We start from the raw sequence: 23,353 nt of genomic DNA, 5'->3' as shown, positions 1-23,353 counted from the left end.
CTCAGAAAAGAAAACCAATCTGAATTTGGAGAAAGAGGAAAAAGAACAAAGACTTCTTGTATGCCTTTTAGAAGTGATTTCTTCATTTTAGCCCAAGTCACAAATTAGACACTACAATGGTAATCATGTTGCCATGGCAGAATTCCCAGGCACTTAGAACTAGGATCTGATAACTTCCTGCTCTTCTGGAATATATACCCACTTGTTACCTTCAGCTTCTTGATTGGCAATGGGATGGAACTACTTTTCAGAGGAAATGAACCTCCAACCCCCAACCCCTCCAGCCTTACCCTTCACGCCAGGGCTCAGATCAGAGTTTACCACATATTTCCCTAAACTAGACTTATTCATATATATATATTCACATATATATATATATTCTTTTAGGGACACTTTCCACTTAGACCTTTCTGGGTTGGTACCATAGCTAACTCAGGGTCTTCACTGTGTCCTTATAATCACCAAGGAGGGGATCTGGGCTATAATTCCCTGATAGATCAGCCTCAAGTCTAACTTCCTAAGCAGACACAAAAGACACAAGCACCTCACAGGTCCTAGGTGCTCTAAGTCTGGGTCATGGGACAGCTACATTGAGACTCCAAAGGAAAAGAGTCCTGCCAAGAAGCCCAACTGACAATGAATGGGTTACTCAACCTGAAGCCTGAAGCCTGGAACGGGGAGTTACTTTTCCTTGCAGTCTTCCTGAGAATGATGGTTAAGCTTAAGTGTCATATTTACACAACTAAACGTGCTCCTTAAAATGGTCCCACCTGAATAAATGGAAGGCCTTTCATTAAAAAAAATCCTATTCTCCTTTCTTGAATGCTAGCAAGTTAGTACTTTTTAAAAAATTAAGGTACCAGAGTAGGGCCCTAATTAGTGCAAACATCTAGCTCACTTCATAATTAAAGGCTGTTTTGCTTGTAATAAAATATCAGAGGGCACATGCCAGCAGCTAGTGATTCTGCTGACTCAGGCTGCCCTCAGAGGGCTCTCCTTTTCTCTCTCCCTCTCCTTGCTTCAGATTTTGAAATTATTTTTATTTTTAAAAATAAAATAAGACAAAATGAAACATCAAAAAAGTCCATTCCTTTGGAAATAGTGACATTTTAGCCACTGTGCTTTTGAAAGACAGGTGAATATTTGAAGAGGAGAGGACTTGGGCTGTCTAGTGATGAGAAAGCATGACAGGTTGGTGTGCAAGATGGAAAAACGTTTGCGTCTATGGGTGCATGATCGAATGCACAGATCTATGTCTAAAGAAGTAAGTATCAAATTTGCCAAGCACATTTCTTTTTCTGTATTAAAGAAAGAGTCATTAAAGAAATATATTTTCAGGGAAAACAAAAAAATATTTGGGATCCTCTAGGAAAAGAACTTTATAACTTCAGTATCACAGTAATAGGGAAAGTTAAGGGGACGTGGGAAGGGAAAGAGCCCTCATGACTATGGAGTCTGATTGAAATCTCTTACCAGCTGAGAAGCAAGAATTCTAGCTCAACTAAGAAAATTTGCTGTGAAGCTTGCTTACACACAATAACATTGACATAGAGACATCATTCCTTTTATGTAGAGACATTTCAAATAATAATATGAGCATAAGAAAGAACCTTGCCAAAGAGTTTTGGGTTGGGGCCTTGAATTGCCAGGGAGTTTAGGGCTGGAGTCTTGAAATGAGCAACTCCATTTCTTATCTTTGATAACCAGTTCTGTCTTGACCAGAAGGCAGATGTATACCTTGGTTCTATTTGCAGCTCTGCCCTGGCTAGAGGCCAGAAATAACAAAAATGTTTAGGGACACCAGTTCATGCTCTGATTTCTTCTTATTTAAAAATATTTTATGTGTATATTGCCTGTATGTAGGTAGGTGCACCTGTGTCACGCAATGTGTGCAGAGGTCAGAAGGCATCGGGTCCCCTGGAAGTGGAGTTATAGACAATTGTTAGCCACCATGTGGATGCTGGGAATTGAACCTGGGTCCTCTGTAAGAGTGGCCAGTGCTTTTAACCACTGAGCTATCTCTCTAGTCCCCTGATTTCTTGTTTTTATCTTTCTTCCCATTTATATAGCAGCTTCAATGAGCACAGCTGTGTGAAAGCTCTGCATGATGAAGATAGATCCCTAGAAGATGCGTCTGAAACTCGAGTCTAGGTGCTGTGGTGGAGAGGTGCATGAACATGTGGGAGGAACTGGACTGTCAAGCTCACCCCCATGTACAACCAGTACATTATTAACCCTTAGAGTGGCAACCTTTTCTTGGGCCCCTTTTCTGCTATCCATGAGCTCTGTCTGCTTCTTTTCTCTTAAACTCTCACTTAATAATAAAACACCTTTCTGAAACTCACCCTTCTGTTGCCCATGAAGTCACTCTTCAAGTTCATGACAAAAAGGGCCTGAAAGCCACTGGTGTGGGATGGCTTTGGTGGTCATTGATTGATCAGTGCCCTAGCTCCCCAAGTTATTGCTCACTTGAAGTGAAAAAACTTTGGTTACACTCAAGGTGTTGTGGCCATCAGGCAGTCAAGAGACCAAACATTCAATCAGAAGGTTGGAAAACTCAGGTTGTATTCATGCTAGCTGTCCCAGAGGAGCTCATATTCTGAACTTCTGGCCCTGAGTTGTAGAAATCCACCACTGGTGGGTTTAAATGGTGGTCATGTGACTTCTGAGACAGAGGTTTATGTGCACTGAGTCCATTGAAGAATTCCTTCTGAGGTTAAGTCTGTTTACAGAAGCAGATACTTTGGGCAGGGATTGCTGCATTCTTGACAATGGAATTTATTGCAGGCTCCCTAGTAACCAGGACAATTGCAAATAGGTGTTCTAGCAGCTAGCTTTCATTTCTTGAGATCCTTGTGGTCCTTTTGTTCTCCTAGCAAACATCTATTACAAAGGTCATTACAAGTTAACTACTGTGTCATAAAGTATGTGATATCTATAAAACAATATTAAATACACGCTAGGTGTGCTGGATAGCTTTAGTGTCAACTTGACACACCTGGGTTGAGGGAGCCTCAATCGGGGAATTGCCTCTATTGGACTGGCCTGTGGCCATGTCTGAAGGGCATCTTCTTGATGAGTGATGTGGGAGGGCCCAGCCCACTGTGGGTGGTGCCACCCCTGGGCAGGTGGGCCTGTGTTGCATAAGAAAGCAGGCTGAGCAGGGGCCAGGGGAGCAAGCCAGTAAGCAGCACTCCTCCATGGCCTGTGGTCCAGCTCCTGCCTCCAGGTTCCTGCCCTGGGTTCCTACCTTGGGCTCCCTGATAACCTGTGACCCGGGAGATGTAAGATAAAATAAACCCTTTCCTCCCCGAGTTGGTTGTGGTCAAAGTGTTTTGTCACAGCAATGGAGAGACAAACTAGGACAGAAATAGTAACATTAAATCTCATGGGTATGTATTTTTCCTCTTTAAAAAGACCTTTTCACCTACAATACAAATGTTAAAATAGCAACAAACTATGCTTAAGATACATGACCTTTGAGTATGGTTTTACTCTTTTCCTGATATAAACCTGTGAAAATAATTTTAAAATGGCCTCTAAAGGAAATTTGAGGACAATTTTATCAAAGTTTAACAGTAAAACCCCAGGGTAGCAGGCTATAAATCTTGTTAGTTTCCTAGAGGAAGATGAAGAAAAAGAGAAAATTATGCTATTTGAGTTAAGCCAGTGTGGAGGTCAGTCATGTGGTAGACAGGCAGGGACATGGCTAGGAGGTGTTACATAAAGAATAAAGTCCAAAGTGTTAGGAAAAGCATGCTTACAACAGTGACAGAAAGAAGAAAAGGAAAAGTTATGCTTTTTGGATAAGTCAAGAAAGTGGGCAGACTTTGAAGTTGTGTGGTAGTGGCTCTGTGAGCAACTGCACAGGGAGCAGAGATTCTGGAAAGGAAGAGAACATTATCTCATTAAGGGGATAATTACTTCTCTCATCACCTTAGAATAGTTTAAGGCAAATCAGCGTCTCTGACGTGGTCCCTTAGCCAAGTCATGGACTCCACCCAAATGGATTAACTCTTGGGAGAGGAAACAGTGGCATGCCTTCACACAAAGGTAGTTTCTATTCTTTTGGATAGGAGGCAACAGCTTTCCTTTAATGGACATTCATTGCTACTGTAGCACTAATTCCCTTGTTCAACCCTTGTGACTATGGTTTTACTTTGTCAGATTATAATGGTATCCAAAGCATCTAACAGTTCAGAGATGGGGAGGGGGAGAGAGAGAATATCCTTAGAAATTATGAGAGTTAATATCAGAAGCTGTCAAAATGGTATATGTGGCTATGGTGCTACTGTCCCCTGAGAAGCCACACCCACACTTGTTTGCATATATGGTCCTTTTCTGTTAGTGTCTATGTTTGTTATGTTAAGACTTTTCCAAATAAGCTCTAACTCTGCTTCATACTGACTTGTCCTGAAATTCTTTTCTGTGGTGAAGAGTCCTGCTTCCGTGGAATGGAGGTCTCTGAAAAGTTCTCCAGGCTGCTTCAGAGGGCACTGTGGAGCTTGTCTCCAGCCCCTGCTCCCCTGCTACTGACACCAAAAAAGGGCAGAGGACACAAATGGCAGCGATGATTTGCTGAAATATAAGAGCGAGGAATCTTTGAAGAATATGAGTTTGCCAGTGACAGTGTTTTCAGTGTTCTCAACTGTTTACTAGATATTTTTATAATCAGACATGTATACGTGATACATGAAAAAAATTTCACCCAAATAACCTCAATTTAGATGAAATCCTGAAATTCCAAGATCCCTCAAGAATCCTACCAGAATCACATAGTTAGCACAAGTGGAAGAAGGTCACTATTCTTGAACCCCATTATATTGTACAAAGTCCCACCGGTTCAGCTTATCCTAAAGTTATGAGAGAAACTTAATATCTGAGTTTTTGTTTTCACATTTTAAATAATGTTTATGAAATCACTTGTGTTATGGAAACATTTATTTAAAAAATGTGTTATTTTTCTTTCATTATCACGTTGCTGTTATTCAAAGGCATTTGAGAATATAACCTTAATTGTTATAATTTGTGAACACTGCATAAGATTCTAAATTATCTGTTCATTTTTTCCTTTTCTCTTTAGAATTTATTTCTTCTTTGGTAATATCGTACATGTATGCAATGTGTGCTAGTCATCTCCACTCTCCCCCTTATTCCCTGGAAACTTCCTGCAACAAATTTCTTTCTTGCTTTCATATCCTCTTTTTTCATATAACTTACCAAGTCCAGGGAGTGCTGCCTACATGCACATGGGTGTGTGCCATCTACTAGAACATGGGCACTGACCAGGGGCTACATACCTTTGAAGAAAAATGATTGCCTCTCCCTGAAGAACCATCAATTGCATGAACTTATATGAGTGAGCCAGCAAACAGCATTCCTCCAAGGTTTCTACCTCAAGTTCTTGCTCTGACTTTCCTCAGTGATGTACTGTGATCTGAAAGTATAAGCCAAGTAAATCCTTTCCTTCCTTAAGTTGCTTTTGGCCATGGTGTTTTCACAGCAACAGAAGAAACTAGAATAATGTCAAACACTTAAAGAATATTTAGCCATTTTTTTAAAAAAATTCTCTGTTTAGTTCCATAGTCTAATTGTTTGTTCTGGTGTTTAGTTTTTTGAGTTCTTTGTGTATTCTAGACACTAATCCTCTGTTGGCTGGATAACTGGCAAAGATTTTATCTCATTCTGTAGTTTACCTCTTCACTTATTTTTTCATATTCAGAAGCCTTTTAATTTCCCAAGATTCCACTTATTGGTCTTTCTCTTTTTCTTTTCTTCCTCCCCTCCCTCCCTCCCTCCCACCTTCCCTCCCTTCCTTCTTTCTTTTTTTCTTCCCTTTTCTTTCTTTCTTTCTTTCTTTCTTTCTTTCTTTCTTTCTTTCTTTCTTTCTTTCTTTCTTTCTTTCTTTCTTTCTTTCTTTCTTTCTTTCTTTCTTTCTTTCTTTCTTTCTTTCTTTCTTTCTTTCTTTCTTTCTTTCTTTCTTTCTTTCTTTCTTTCTTTCTTTCCTTTCTTTCATCTTTTTGAGACAGGGCCTCCCTGTAACCCCAGCTGACCTGGAACTCACTATGTAGACCAGGGTGACCTCAAACTCACAGAGATCTGCCTGCCTCTGCCTCCCAAGTGCTGGGATTAAAGGTGTTCACCACCATGCCTGGCTCTTATTTATTATTTTTGTTTTACGTGTATGAGTGTATTTCCTGGATGTATGTAAGTACACCTGTGTCATGACTGCTCTAGAGGTTAGAAGAGGGTGTCAGATTTCCTGGAACTGAAGTTATGAATGGTTGTTAGCTGCCATGTGGGTGCTGGGAATCAAATCTGGGTCCTCTGCAAGAACAGCCTGTGCGCTTAACTGCTGAGCCATCTTTCCAGCCTCCAATTTTCTTTTTTTGTTGCATCTTTATCTGCTTTTGTTATTAGAGTAATACTAGCTTCAAAAAAGTGTTTAGTGATGCTCCTTCCCTTTCTGTTCTGTGTGATAGTTTAGGAAGCATTAGTGTTAGTTTTTCTTTGACGGTCTGGTAAAATTCACCAGTAAGTCTGTCTGGACCTGAATTCTTTTCAGTTGGGATATTTGCTTCAATCTCACAGCTTGTTATAGCTCTCTTTAAATTGTTTATCTCATCTCAGTTTAATTTTGGTAGGTCATATGCATCTAAAAATCCATCCATTTCTTTTAGATTTTCTAATTTAGTGAAATATGTGTTTTCAAGGTAAGACCTAATGATTTTCTGAATTTCATTGGTATCTGTTGTAATGACTCTTATTTCATCTCTAATTTTATTAATTTGAATATTTCACTCCTTGGTTATTTGCCTAAGTTTTGTCAATCTCATTTATCTTTTCAAAGAACCAACTTTATGTTGATTCTTTGTATTTTAAAAAAATTGTTACTGTTTCCATTTTATTAAATTATGCCCTGATCTTAATGATTTCTTTCCATCTACTGATTTGGGGTTTGGCTTGTTCTTCTTTTTCCAGGGCTCAAAGGCATATCATTAAATTATTTACGGATTGCTCCGATTTCTTAATCTAGACACTTAGAGCTCTAAGCTTCCCAATTAGGACTGCTTTTACTGTTTCCCACAGGTTTTTAGTATGTCGTGTCTTCATTTGCATTTGATTCTAGGAATTTTTAAAATTTCCTCTTGATGTCTTCAAGGACTCATTCATTGTTTTTTTTTCCCACAGTCATACTTTTTTAAAAGTAATTTTTATTTTTTACTTTTGGGAATTTCATACATGAGTATTATTTCTGCATTATTTTCATCCCTCCCAGTTTTCCTAACTCCTCCCCTGTCCCCCCACTCCCTCTCAATTTTTTGTCTTCTTCTCTGATTATTGTTGTTACACACACACACACACACACACACACACACACACACACACACTGAGTCCATTTAGGGCTGCTAGTGTGGATCTGTGTTTAGGGCTTCCCACTTGCGATTAGATAACCTCTTAGGAAGCTAATCTCTAGAGAGAACTGATTCTCCCTCCCTCAGCATGGATTGCCTGCAGCTCTTCATCTTGAAGAGGATCCTGGTGAAATTTCCCCCATCCACTTTGACGTGTCAACTGGTTTTGTCATTAAGCAGATCTCTCATCCATCATTTAATTGTGTGCTGCTTCATCTCCATGAGTTTGTCTCTAGGGCTTCTCTTGCTGTTGATTTGTGGCCTTATTCCATTGTCATCAGATCAAATACGAAGAATTGCTTCAATTTTCCTGTATTTGTTGAGTTGCTTTGTGTTGTAATATATTATCTATTTTAGCAGTCTGGGTCTTATTATGATATTTCTTTTTCTTTTCATTCCCAGCATTTCAGAATACTTTTTTTTTGAAGTATTTCTATCCCTTTGTTGAGTTCCTTTTTCACATCTTGCATCACTTCCTTACTTCAATCAGCTGTTTGTGTTCTCAATCAGGAGTTTATTTTCTTCTTTCATTTCTCTGAACGTTCTTATAATCTTTCTTTTGAGCTCTTTCTGGAAGTTCATTTAACTCACTCTCACTAGAGGACATTAGTGTAGGATTAATTTTTTTCAGGAGTTATGTTGCCTAGTTTTTCATGTTTCTTATGTTACTACATTGGGATTTATACATCTGGAGTTATTTCATTGCTTGGCATTCTTTTTTAATCAGTTATACTCTTTCAGTTGAAGTATTTGCAGTGGGACTTGGATGTGGTCAACTTGAGGTATGTAGCTCAGAAAGTAATGTCTCACTCCTGGAGCTCAGAGTGCCTGATGCAGGCTCTGACTTGTTCCCTGAGTAGAACATTCACTGTGAGAATAACTGCAGCTACAGGGTATGACCACAATGCAGGTACTGTACCGGCCTAGTGACAATAGTGGCCCCTTGGACTCCATAATCATAGTAGGATGAACAACCAAGGATAGTTTAGTGTATACTCAGATCTTAGTAAGATCAAGAGGGAGAGAAATAGTGTGGGTAAGGGTAAGGATGATCAGATCAACTTGGAAAAGAAAAAAATAAAGATGGGTAAAGTATCTGGGAAGGGAAAGTTGGAATACTGTGTGGTTCTACAGATTTAGAAACTGCTAAAATTATGGAAGACAGAGCCTCTTCCCATCCCTACCTCTCTTTGCATCTCTGGGCAGCCCAGTCCCCCAGCTTCCTGGGGCCAGCAGCTTTCCTGGTAAGTTTGGCAGTGCTTACTGTGCCTTGACTCCCCCAACTTCATTGACCCTCCCAGCTCCCCCACCCCATCTCTCTTCCTAGCAGGGACACTGGCACATTTCTTGTCTTGGCAGCCCAGACCTCTGGACTGACCTCTTGGCCCGTACTCCCCACTGCTCCCTGATCCTTTGCATCTAGACCAACTCAATTTCTCCCTCTAGTCCCTAGGAGCCCTTGAAGCCTCTTCCTGTCCCCATCTCCCTTTGCATCTCCAGGCGGCCCAGCCCCCCACCTTCCTGGGGCCAGCAGCTTTCCTGGAGGGATTCAGTCCTTAGGAGAAAGCCTGAGAGCATCCAGTCCTCATCAGACTTGGGCCTCTGTGGGAACTCCTGAGCAGGAAGACTAAATCAATTTGGCCCCTCCAACATAAAATCAAAAGAGAGATCCTGAAGCCTAGACCAACCAGCTTTTCATGCCCAACAAGTATACCACAAAGGAATACAAAGTTTACCAAAAAAAGCAAACCTAAACTCAACAAAGGAAGGCTTGAGTCTCACACAAGAATCAGAAACTACAAAAGAAATCCACATGTAGGTCACAATGAAAAAATAATAACATGAAAAACCTAAATAATATATCCTCACCAAGTACCAACAGTCCTGTAGAGGAGTACAATGAGAACACCCTAGAGATAACACAGGACATGGAACCCAAAAGAACAATTATAAACATGATAAAAGAACTGAGTGAATTTAAAGAACACACAGAGAAATCAAAGAACTGAAAGAAGACAGGGATAAACTGTTGAATGAATTCAGAAAAGAGTTAGAAATAGTGAAAAAACAGGCTGAAATGAAGAAGGAAGTGAAACAATAAGCCAATTAGAAATGACAGGAGAAAGCCTCATCAATAGGATGAATGAAATGGAAACCAGAATATCAAGACTGGAAGATAAAGTGGATAATTAGACCACTCAAGCAAAGATTATGAAAAATGTAAGAAAACACAAGAATAGAATATGCAAGAATTGTGTGACACCATAAAAAGACCAATCTTATGAATCATAGGTATACAGGAAGGAGAAGACTCTCAGGATAATAATATGGACCAGATCTTCAGCAGGATTGTAGAAGAATATGTCCCAAAATTAAAGAAAGACATGCCCATACAAATACAAGAAGCATATAGAACACAAAATAGACAGGACCAGGAAACCCTCCAAGGCATATCATATTACAAACATTAAATGTTCAGAATGAAGAGAGAATACTGAAAGCTGCAAAAGAAAAATAAGTCTCACATGAAGGAAAACCTATGAGACTTTCAGGTGACATTTCAGTTCAAACTATGAAAGCCAGAAGAGGCTGGACCAAGTATTCCCAGCTCCAAATGACCACGGATGCCAACCAAGATTACTTTACCCAGCCAAAATGTCTATTATAGTCGAAGGGGAAAGAAAAATCTTTCACGACATAAATAGCCTGAAAGAATTCATGTCCACAAAACCAGCCCTTCAGAGAGTTCTTGAAGCAATACAAAGAGCTGAAGAAAGAAACATAATAAAGGCATAACTGTGGAAATGCAGTTACACCAAGAATGTGAACAGAAATAAAAATGATAGGAATCAGTACACATCTTTCATTAGTAACTTTAAATATCAATGGACTGAATTCCCCAGTCAAAAGAAATAAAACCCATCTTTTTGTTGTTTGCAAGAAACTCAACTTACTTTCAAGGACAGGCACTACCTTAAGGTGAAATGATGGAAAAAAATATAGCAAGTGAATGGTACTAAGAAAAAAGCAGGCATTGCAATTCTAATATCTGACAAAATAGACTTCAAACTAAAACTAATCAGAAGAGATAAAGAGGGCCACTTCATTCTGGTCAAAGGACCAATTGACCAAGAAGATATTACAATCATGAACATATATTCACCAAACTCTGGTGCACCCAACTTCATAAAAACAGTACTACAGGACTTTAAAACCCAGATTAATCCCAACTCATTAATAGTTGGGGACTTCATGGGGCTGGAGAGATGGCTCGGTGGTTAAGAACACTGGTTGTTCATGCAGAAGACCTGGGTTCAAATCCCAGCACCCACATGGCAGCTAACAATGCTCCATAACCCCAGTTCCAGGGGATTCAGTGGCATCTTCTGTCCTCCACGGGCATTGCATGACACAGGTGCACTTACCTACATGCAGGCGATATACTGATATACATAAAATAAAAATAATAAAATATTTAAAAAAATAGTTGGGGACTTCAATACCCCATTGTCTCCATTAGATAGATCAACAGGACAGAGAATTAACAGAGAGACATCTGAATTATACAATACCATACATCAAATGGGCCTAACAGACATCTACATAGCACATGGTAAGTAAAAGTACCAGACTGGTGAAACTAACCTTCTTGGATATTTAACAGCCATACTTTGAGGCCTATACTAATTTGGTCAGAGGGGCTTAAAGGACAGTTTTTGCTCCTTGCCCTCCAAGGTCGACTAAGTTCCAGGGGACTGTGGAGCATCTCTCAAAATGTCCTGTAACTATGGTGAGTCACCTGTCCTCTTGATCAAGGAGGCCATGGAGACCCCACCAGATGGACTTGAACCAGTGTCCAGTCTACAAAGAAGAGGGTCAACACAGAGGAAACATTTCCTCCATGCTTCCATGTGACCACTGAAGAGCAGATTCTCAAATGACCTTAAGAGTAAAAATAAATTGGTTTATCTGGGCCAACTGCATAGTCTTAAACACCCAAAAGGAAAGTATAACCAAAGATAAAGGGATCAATATAATTCTTTAAGAGTCCATGTGTATAGCTAAAGGCTACATAATAAGAAACAATGCCAGACAGGAGATACCTTCCTTTGAGTTGTTGGCCAGGGTGGCCCAAGAGACTTACAGACAGTAACCCAGCATAGAACTGGGAAAATGAACAGCAGACCCCAATCTTATCTAAAGGAATATTGGCAATAGCTCAATGGTAGATGAGGAAGAGCTGATCTTCCTAAAACAAGGAATTGTAGATAGGCTGACTAGACTCAGCAGATGGACAAGCACTGGGGAACAGCTGGGGGCACTGACAACACAGTGGACAGTAACAGGGATGACAGAGTATATGGGCTCCAGTAGGGAGGAGGAAGGGGCATGGGATGGTGTCAGTTGGGATGTGGGTATATAGATGAATAAGATTGTTTGGGATGTTCTATATGAAATACACACAAAAAATCAATAAATTAAAAAATGAGTTATATTGAGGAAGAAGAATAAAAATTTGCTTCACGTTAATTAGTAGATGTGAAAAACATTACCATTGAAATCTACCTGATGACTTTATATCCATACTCCAGTGCCAAGGATCTCAGAAAGTAATTGACTGTGACTAGTAATAATCAGATATATAGAGATTAGAGACCCATGTGCAAACATCTAAGTGCTAGTTTCATTAAAAATGAGTTTTTCTGTATGAAACACTATATTTTAATAATGAAATGGAAATCTTTTTTTAAAGGTTAAAACCTCATTCAATTTTATATCTTATAGGGGTTATACTGAGTACAATATTTTATAACTATTAATTCAACTGTAAACCTAAAAATTTATAGCCAATTATGAACATTACCATCCAGGTCTGTCTGGCTCCCCAATCTGTGTTCTTTCCTTCTAGGAACTATATGGTTATAAAAACACTTTCTAACTCTTACCCTATATAACTTTCCTCATAATATAAAAACACACATACACACAGGCATGAAGAGATATGTGTGGCATGGTTATTCTCTAACTCTTATGTCTTTAAGATCTTTCTTGATTTAAGTCTTGATTATTTAATTGCATTATTTGGAAATCAGAAAGAATTTCAACTTTTTTCTAATTAAAAAAAAAATGTTCCCAGGGGTTGGAGAGATGACTCAGCAGTTAAGAGGACTGGTTGTTCTTGCAGAAGACCCGGGTTTGTATTCCAGCACCCACTTGGCAGATAATGGCCGCATGTAACTTCAGTTCCAGGGGATCTCTTGCCCTCTGCCGACCTCCACAGGCATTGAACGACATGGGTGTGCTTACAGAAATGCAGGTATAAAACTCATATACATAAAATAAAAAAAAATGTTCCCAGTGAGCAAAGTAACACGGAAAATAAAAGAATGTATATTAGATAGAGCAGGGCACATTATCGAGGGGAAAGGGACAAGCAAAGTGGTCTTTAGACCAGTCTTTTAATTCCAGTGATCTTTAGTCTTTTAATTCCACCAATACTTATTAAAACAGTGGTGTGTGCTAGGTTTCATGTTTGTCAAGAGGGAGAGAGAGAGAGAGAGAGAGAGAGAGAGAGAGAGAGAGAGAGAGAGAGAACATTGCTAGTTGCTTGTGTATTACTGCTTTCCTACACTGGAAGTCTTAAGGTTGAAAACTGCAATTTAAAATTTGACTTACATGAAAAGGTTTGAGCTTTTTGTGGTCAACCTGGACTCTCAGTTTTTTCAAGATAATTCAATGACTTCCTTTAGTTGAATGATTAATTGATTAAATTGTAGGACTTGGGGTGGGACCCGGGACTTCACATACTAGATAAATGCTCTACCACCCAGCTACACTGTCAGTCTCTCCTTTCCTTATTATTTTCCTTAGAAAACTTGATATTTGATTCTTCATACGATTATTTGCAACTTACGTTGAAGATGAGCAAAAAGATATGTTATTTTTATCTTACGTGTATGAGCATATTGCCTCCATGTATGTAAGTGTACCTGTGTCGTAGGATGTCCTCAGAGGTCAGAAGAAGGTGTTGGATTCCCCTGGAACTGAAGGTAGTGACAGTTGTTAACCATCATGTGGGTGCTGGGAATCAAACCTAGGTCCTCTGCAAGAGCAGCTAGTGTTTTTAACCCTGGAGCCATCTCTCCAGCCCTTGAATAAAAATATATTTAATGAGAAGACAGTAACCTAGATAGGTTCATGCTCTGCAACTTGCTGTTTCTCTTTTAAAATATTACATATTTTGTGTGTGTGTGTGTGTGTGTGTGTGTGTGTGTGCACATGCATGTGCCAAGGTGTACATGTGGAGGTCAGAAGTCAGCTTTCAGGAGTCAGTTCTCTCCTTATAGTGTGTGGGTCCCTGGGATTGAACCAACTCAGGTCATCAGTCTTGGTGACAAGAACCTTTACCTGCTGAACCATCTTGCCAGCCTTTGGTGCTTGCTTAGCAGAAGTGTTTTTCCTGTTGTGTTAAAATCTGTTTTTTTTTTTCTCCAAAGTCTGATATTTTTGTACAAAAACAAACAAGCCCAAACAAAAAAACACAGCATGCTGTTGTATCCAAACTTAATTTAACTTTCATTAATTAAATTTTGTAAATTTGCTTTGCATAATGAATTCAGCTTCATTACTAACGAGAAGGGCTCTGGCAAAGCAAAGATGCCTTTGTGTATATGTGTGTGATAGTGTGGGCATGTGTGCGTGTGTGTGTGTGTGTGTGTGTGTGTGTGAGACTGTGGAGTTTAATTAGGGGCCGGAGGCGGGGCTTGGCGGGGAGCCTTATTGGTAAACAGTGTGCGGGTAGTCTACTTGGGAATTACCTGGAAAGAGGAACGATGGGAAAAGGCTGTCCAATGAAGTGTCTGTTATCAGAAGGAAATGTGTACTTTTTGAAGTGAGATCGGTTCTGTGCCTTGAACCGAATGATTTTTCGTTTTTTGTTCTGATAACAAGCTGGTGGTGAGCTTCACTGAACTGAGAAATTGTAAACTCTTAGAAAAGGCTGTCTAAAGATAACAATTCAATGTTTCTTGGTAATGTATTCTGGATGAATCTGATAATTTAAAGCCCACTTCACCAAAATGGGAGTGGTGCTTGTGTCCTCTTTATCTTCAATTATGTCTAATCTGTTTCTAATTCAAACACGGTGCTGCTGTTGTCAGATCAAATATAGATTTTAAATGTTTTATGCTTTTCCACTGGGAAGGTTTAAAATGTATGCAGGCTGTCTGTCAGGACTGTGTCGGTGGAATCTAATAAAGTTTTAGATAAATTTAAAGGAAATAAAAGAGTACTTAAAACTGAAATGATTCATGGTTCATGAGATGGAACATGCTTAATGAACAGCAGTTTGGGGAAAGTTATAGTTGGGTCTCTGTGGATCACCTGCTTCACCTCTACAGAGCTCTCCTTGAATAAATACATTGTGCCTTTCAGCGTTATAGGAGTTCAGAAACCAATTTCGAAATCAGGGCAGAGTCGGGCTTGCTGCAAACACGGCCTCATAAGCATATAGGTACGGGGACTGTAATCCAGCCATCTCATTCCACACCATGACACTTCCATCTCGGAGAGCAGATTGGAAAACAGAGTTGAAGTTTTCAATCACAGAATGGGATGCAGTCGTTACTGTTAATGGAATCCTTTCTCTGCTGATTTATGTAGATGCGCTCCAGGTAGCTGAGCGCAGTAGAGTGTCAAAGCAGAAACACGTTCTCAGATAATACTGGGCATCCTCTGCCCCGAGGACCCAGGGGCCAGTGTCAACATTATATTTGCAGAAATACTACCTTGAAGAATTTTTGAGATGTCTTCCTGGATTTAAAAATTTAGGGAGAACTAGGAGGAAATGTTTTATGGCAGCTCAGCTCGTGCTTCTGTGTTGCAATAGCGCCATTTTGTAGTCAGGAGAGTCTCACTGGGGCTTAAAGGTGAAGGCGCTGGTGCAGTTCGTCACCACAGAGATTTTTCTTGGGCTTGCTTTAATCCTTTTTGGATTGCCACTGGGTGTACCTTTTGCTGCATTGGGTTGTCTCTCCGGGTTTGGTTTTGGAAGGATTGTTCTGGAGTCTTTTTTAAATGTTAATTGGAATTTGTGCTTACAAGGAAAGGCTTTGGAGTTTTAAAACTGTAATCCTTCCAGGTCCCCATCCTCTCTCCCCCAAGTTTATTTTAAGAGCAACAATATTTTTATCTGAGGTAAGACCTTAGCATGATAAAGAACAGTGCACCTGAGCTGATTCCCAGGGGGAAAATAAATTCAAATTACTGCTCGCTTATTTCACTTTGGCCCTTTACAGAACTGGCAGTAAAAAATCTAAAAGGGCATTTCCTTTGCAGTGACCCCCTTTGCATCTTCTTTTCTATGAAGCCTTAAAGTCAAATTTCTCTGAAGAAGCACTATTGTTTTTCTCCTCCAGACTCTGTAGTGAGGCAAGAAAATTCTCTCCCTGTGTTTATAGCGGCAGAGGCTATGGTTTGTTTTGTGTTGTAGCAAGGTGTGTGGGCTGTGCTTCAAGGACCCACTTCCATGTTCTGAAGAGAGTAGGTTGCGCTTTCCCGCTGGGCATTGCTTATGTCTTTATAGTGGGGACTATCCCGACCTCCCAGAGCAAGAGGTGAGGGGCAGACTTGAGGGTGGGGCACCACCTCACTTGTCCTCAATCTGGGTCAGTGAGCATTTGTAACCAGAAATGCCACCTGCCCCATGAGCCTAGGTTACACTGTCTACGGTTTTCCTCTGAATTGCTTTCTTAGTTTGGGCCCCACACTATTTCTGTGTCTGGATCAGACTTACCTCTTTAACGTCAGCCTCACTCCTTCTGACACACTGGGTGGATCTGTCTTGTCTCAATTTAAAAAAATTTTTTTAATAACTACATGATTAGAAGAAGCATTTCATTACAGCTTTAACATATTCAGTAACACACTCCAGAGCAAGAGTCGATTTTTTTTTTAAATATAAAATCTCATGTGTCTTCTTTGAAAGTGAAATCCTTTGGTACCGTATAGTGCTTATGAAAAAGAAAAAAGAGAAAAAAAACAAGTGCCAATTAAAATCTTTTTCATTAATTCTGAAGTTGTCATTTTGGGGAACTGATATGGTTGAAGACGTTCTTTAAAATCCAATCATTGTTTGGCTATCCGAATGTAGGGCAAAGGGCTACAATGGTACTGCTTTAGTATTTTTCAAGTCTGAGAAAATTTCTTAAGGAAGAGAGAGAAAGGAAGAAAAGGAGAAGGGATTTCTGCAGTGTCGGCTGAGGTCTTGCCTGTTTATTATTTTCCTCTCCTGTCCCCAATAGAGGAAAGAGATGGAAAGGCAAGTATCAGAATGCCCCGGAAATCAAGGGCAAGAGGAGCGAGCCTCGCATAGCAAGCACTGCCCGGAAGTCAAGCAATGTCACACCAGCAACAGTCAAAGGCACGCATTCAGGGACTATCAGGCTTCTGACATTAATTGATGCCCCCAAGCACAACAAGGGGGAAATATATATATATATATATATATATATATATATATATTACAGTGAGGAATTTTTTGAGAAAGTACATTTGCAGTGATAAGCCATTTACACTTCCCCCAGACAAGAGTTAATTTGGGGATGTAGGGTGGCGGCTTTAGAAATTTAATGAAATGACACTCAAAAATGGAAGCATTGCTGTTCACTGAGAGAAGGGGAGATGGGAGGGAAAGGCTAAAACTTGTGTGAAGGTTGAGAGTCACAGAGAGAATTAGAGGGCTGGGTAGAGGAATGAATTTTTGTAAGATTGTTCCACTGAAGGCTTATAGAAGAAACCTACGTACATGGGCAAACACATGTTGTAGGATGGTACATGAATGCTATTTGTAAAAAGACAATGATTTTCAAAGTATGAAGATATCCTAGATGTCTCAGTCCATTTTGTGCTCCTGTAACAGATTACCAGATGCCAGGCAATTTATGAAGAAAAGAAATTTATTTCTCACGGTTCTGGAAATTGGGAGGTCCAAGGCCATGATCTTCTAGTGCCACTTTTGGCAGGTGTCATGGTAAGAGATGGGGAATGAGAAGCGGGGACTGAACTTGCTTTTAGAACAAGCCCATTCTTGTGATAATAAAATGACTCTCATGACAGCAACCTTAATCCATTCATGAGGGCTGGTCTCTTGAGCAAATCACCCATAGTTCCATTTCTCAGCACTGTTGCCCTAATGATTTGGAATCAGAGTTAAATCATACCACCAGACTGCAAGATAGTATTCATGTTCTTTGGTGTTGCTAGAAAGATATTTCAGAATGTTAGTGTGGAAGCATATGGACACAGGAACGAGTCCTAGATGTTATATAAAGGGCTATTCAGTGAGAATATATCAGAATAGAGGGTTCCAAAGAGGAGGTTTTAAGCTGGTATCTGTTCTTTTGGTGTTTCTTTGTGTCTAAGAAAGGATCTGGCTGGTCCTTGGGTTAATAGTTAATCACTGGGCATCTGCTATGAGTCAAGCATCATACTGGGGTCTATGACTGACACAGAATTCTCTTTTCAAGGAATTCTCAATTGAGGTAGAATGTAAATGAATACACACAATATAAGTACTGCTCATACATAGTGGGGTACTCTTCCATCCCAGACAGGGACTATGCCCTATACAGTAGGGGGTTGTATCTTAGATAGTTCAGTCAAAAGTTCTAAAGGTGAGACTGAGTGTGATGGTGCACACCATTAATCTCAGCACTTAAGAGGTAGAGGCAGGTGGATCTCTGTGAGATGAAGGCCAGCCTGCTCTATTCAGTGTTCCAGGCCAGCTGAAGCTATAGGGAGACCTTGTCTCAAAACAAACAAACAAACAAACAAACAAACAACAAAACAAAATTCTAGTCTCCTTGTGGTGCCAGTGGGCTGGCAATGCCGCCCAAGAGGACTGCTGGGGCCAGGACTAGGACTCATCCAGGCTCAGTTCTCGCTGATATACTCCTGTGGTTGAGCCCATGGCCAGAGGAGCTCCCAGCCCTGTGTCTCTGTGTCTTGTGGGCTCCAGAAGCACCTCCTAATAAGCAGGTCCTTGATGGTTAGTGCAGTTGCTCTGTTACTGGATCACATGACACTTGGGCTGTTGGAATGGTGCTGCCAAGCTGGTTTGGGATGACTCTTACATTGAGTGAGAATGGGTTTTGGAGTCTGGGTTACTAGTGGCTTATTGCTGATTCTTTGGACATCAGCTGTCCGTGTGTGTGTGTGTGTGTGTGTGTGTGTGTGTGTGTGTGTGTGTTTGCGTATGTAACACAATGGTATGTATGTGAGAGAGAGAGGGTGTTTTAGTGTGTGTTACTAGAGTGTTTTTGCTGATTTTTTTGGGACATCATGTCTGTGTGTGTGTGTGTGTGTGTGTGTGTGTGTGTGTGTGTGTGTTTGCGTATGTAAAACAATGGTATGTATGTGGAAGTCAGAGGATGATTTTCAGGCATCAGTTCTCTCCTAGTATGTGGGTTCTTGGAATCAAACTCAGGTCATCAAGCCCCCAAGCACCTTTAAATACAATGCTCCTCTGGCCTATGGCACTGAAGATGGCCAAGGTGGTACCCATGCCTCCTTCACTTATGTGATGCTCACTGATGGTACTGGGGGTAGTCAGCCCAGCTCCTCTACAGACTCTGTGCCACCTGCCAGGCAGTCTCAGGAGTGTTGTGCTTACCTCTAGGGATATGTGAGACCAGTGGACCCTTCTAATGCCTGCTGTCTTTTGCCTGAGGTGTGTGTGACATTGTCACCTCTTCCTGGTCATGCTAGTCAGGGGATGGCCATATTTTATGCTAATGGGGTAGCAGTGCTGGCCCTGTGCACACACCCCTTACTTATCCTTTCTGCTGGTAACCCTTGGGAGGTAAGGTAGCAGTGAAAAGGTGATGTTTCTGGACCTCAGTGATTTGGTCTTAAGAGTTCAAGGGAAGATGAGAACAGCAGAGATAATGTCCTATGATTGTCTTATAAGATTTGAAATGATAATTGTAATACAGCTAGAACATGAGTGATTGTTTCCAGCTGAGTGTTCTCCATGCAAGACTTATGTTAGTGGCCATTACAAATGAAGTGTAGGGACAATTTTTGAGAGTCTGTGGAAACCAGTGTTCCCAGGCTTCTTGATGGGAGGTACCAGGCTGTACATTTTTAAAAGCTGTAAACTAGAATTTAAAAAGTGCATTTTAGGAACTGCAAACCACAAACCACTTAAGACTTTTTTTTTTCCTGTTTTACCTATTTATTGTGTATGGGGGGGAGGAGTATGAGCCTGGGCGTATGTGTGTGCACATGCGCACACACGCACATGAACAATGGTGTGCATGTGGAAGTCAGAGGACAATTTTCAGGAGTCAGTTCTCTCCTGGTATGTGGGTTCTTGTAATCAAACTCAGGTCATTAAGCTTGGAAGCAAGAACCTTTACCCTCTGAGCCATCTCAGTGGCCCCACAAAGCAGCTTCGCAGAGCCATGCACTGTGAGTTATCATCCCTGCTACCTTTCTTCACGCACAGGAGATGCAGAATTATCTAGGAACAGTGACAAGAACACAAAGAGGTGCCTGAATATGAGAAGAAAACTTTCTATTCCTGACTGGACAATAACAATTCTGTAAGAGCCTCTGCCCATCACTCTAAATCTTGACTGATAACCCTTTTGCTTTTCATGAGCCTACAAAGTTTATATTTTAAAATAAAAAGGCAAAGGGCTGGAGAGAAGTCTCAGCAGTTTAGGGCACTGACTGCTCTTACAGAGGACCCGGGCTTAGTTCCCAGCACTCACATGGTGGCAAACAATAGTCTGTAACTCCAGTTTCAGGGGATCTGACTCCCTCTTCTGGCCTCTGTGGGCATTGCATGCATGTGGTGCACTTACATACATACATAAAGGTGAAGCACTCATACACATTAAATAAAAAATAAATAAATTTAAAAAATCAAAATTTAGTCGTTGCTTGGGACCTCAGACACCCTAGAGGAAGTCCATTAAAGTCAGAACTAGTCTTTTTTTTTTCTTTTTTCATTAAGTCATCAGCATTCACTTTTAGGATTAAAAAATTAATTATGTTTAAAGCCTAGAAAGTATACAAGATAAAATAATATGCATGACTCCATTATGCCCATATTTTAGTACCATTTGCTTCAGACTTTCTTCTTTTAAAACTAAGTAAAACACTGTGTCCTCTGTCCATCCTCCTTCCTTCTTTGCAGAGGTAGCCCTCCTCTTGATGTCAGTAATATGTTAGTTTGAGATTCCCAGAAGGACATCTTCCGGCAAGGATTTGATCCTGGAAGCATCTACAGGGATGTGGAGACTGACACCAGAAGAAGGGAGCCAACCACATGTGGTGATGGGTAGGCTGTTATTCCTGGAGGCGACTGGGGCACAGTCCACAAGGGACTTTAACAAATGTCTAGACTTGCCCTGTCATTGGCTGTAAACTCACAGGCAGTTCAGTCCTGGCCAGTGAGGGGCCGAGCACAGTCTGACAACCCTTTCGGGTAGAGTGTAAGGCATTGTGGTGTTTGGTATAGTGCGTGTGGACTGTGGGTAGGGCCTTGATGGTCAACCGTAGCCAGTGTTGATCTACTACACAATGGATTTTATACAATTACATGTGCATAAGTGATAAATATGCAAAGATATTATATATTTATATAATTTAGTGTATGTGCTGAGGATTTTTAAGTTTTAAATAACTGACATCACATTGAATATTTCTGCAATTTACCTTAAAAAAAACCCTTAAAATTTCAAAACGTGTTTGAGATTTATGTTGAAATATGAAGACATAAGTCTAACAGTTCTCTCCTTCTACCTTGTGGGACCCAAGCGTCAAACTCAGGTCATCGGAATTGGAAGCAAATGCCTTTATTTGTTGATCCATCTCATGCTGGCTCTTTTTATTTATTTTTGAGACAGGGTCTTGCTATGCAGCCCCGGCTGGCCTGAAACTTGCTATGCAGATTAGACTGGACTTGAACTCACTGCTGTCCTCCTGCTTCAGCCTTCTGAATGCTGAGATTTCAGGTGCATGCCATCATGCCTGGCAAATGATTGATTTTTACTGTCTTGGCTCTGGTCAAGTATCTGAATAAACCAGTTTATTTATTCATTTCCTCAGGAGGGAAAAAGTGGACAAAGAGGAGGGACAAGGGTTTCTGGCTGAGACTACTATAACAAAAGACAGATTAGCAAGAGAAAAGCAGAGAAAATTTAAGTTTTACATAACACAGTAGTTTTGGGAAATGAAGACCCAGACAGTCAGGAAAAACTATTTTTATGAGTAGTCGGACAGAAGTGTGATTAGGGGTAAGAGGCCGTGATTTGGTGGTGATGAACTGGGGGACCCAGCAGGTATTTGCTCAGATTCTTCTTGGCTGCTGTAGACAGTACAAGACCCCTCTGGAATGAGGGTCTTACAACCCACTGTCAGGGGAGGAAAGAAAAAATTCTTTTATGATCATGCTTCTGGTGAGAAAGGAGAGAAGAGAACCTGTCCTGTTTCTGTGGCTTTCTCAATTTCCTTCAGCTAAAAAGACACTATGCTAAGGTGCCATATTTTGGAGTATCAGGTTCTGAGCCCTGATAATAGTTTAGATCTACATTTTTTTTGTTCTTCCGACAAAGAGCATCGTCAGTCAGCTTGAGTACACATTTGGTGAGATTCCTGAAACTAGATTGTTGCTACAGGGTCATCACACCTTCAGCTTACCAGGCATTGCCAAAGTGTTTTGGAAATATTTATGATTTATCCTCCTCAAAGCAACACTGAATTTTTTGTCCCCAAGCCTATGCCAACACACTTGATGGAAGATACATTCATATTGCTAGTTTGACGGATTGTAATAGTACTTTGCTATCATTATAGTTTAAATTGTTTGTGTCCTTTATTGTAGGTGAGATTAAATATATTTTCTCTTGTTTATTATATATTTGGAGATTCTCTTTTATATGTTTCCTGTTCACTCCTGTATCTATTTTTTGATATATATATATTTTTTAAAAATAAGGTCTCTCTAGGTAGCTTGGGTTGGCCTTGAACTGACAATTCTGCCTCAGCTTCCTGAGTACTGGATTTCAGGCTTGTGTCACCATATCTGGCTCTATTTTATTTCTTTAAATATTTTAATTAATTAATTAATGTGTATGTGTTTTTCCTGTGTGCATGTAAGTGTACCCATGTGGGTAATGCCCTCTGCAGCCAAAATAGAGCATTGGATCCCCTGGAACTGGAGTTATGGATGGTTGTAAGCTGCCATGTGGGTGCTGGGAACCAAACCCAGGTCCTCTGCAAGAGCAGCCAGTGCTTTGACTGTTGAACCATCTTTCCCGGCCCTCTGTTTTGTTTTTTATTGTTTATATCCTTTTTAGTGACTTGTAAAAATTCTCTACATATTCTGGAAACTAATACTGTGTCAGTTATAGATAAGGAGTAAACATGTTTCCAACTCTTTAGTGATGAGGATTGAACCTAGGTTTTTATTCATGCTAAGCATAGGCTTAACCACTGAGCTACACCTCCACCCTCGCACCTGCTAAGCAAGTACTCTACTGCCGAGATACATCTTCAGCACAGAGTTTTTATTTTAATGCAGTCAAATCTAGCATCTTTCTTTTTGGATTTTGTTTTGACTTTACATTTAAGAAACCCTTCTCCATGCTGATGTTGTAAATGTAGCCTCTGCTTTCATCCGAGTTTCATCTGCATGCCACTAAGCCTCTGTGGGAGGAGGTAGGATCTGAGTATGTGACCTGTGGTTCAGCATTCTTTCCCACTGATTTGTGGTGCTGCTTTGGAAAGACACCAAGTTCTTCACACGTTGGGCTGTTTCTAGGCTTGTTTTTTGTCTTTATTTGTACTGGTTTATGTGTAGTTTTATAACCACTTTTCTTAAAGGCTGGCTCTACTCTTACTATTTATTGCAGAGGACCCAGGTTCAG

The sequence above is a fragment of the Nannospalax galili genome, unplaced genomic scaffold, assembly GCF_000622305.1.
Source record: "Nannospalax galili isolate Female #2095 unplaced genomic scaffold, S.galili_v1.0 scaffold346, whole genome shotgun sequence".
NCBI classification, from domain to species: domain Eukaryota; kingdom Metazoa; phylum Chordata; class Mammalia; order Rodentia; family Spalacidae; genus Nannospalax; species Nannospalax galili.
Note: the sequence above shows the minus strand (reverse complement) of the source record.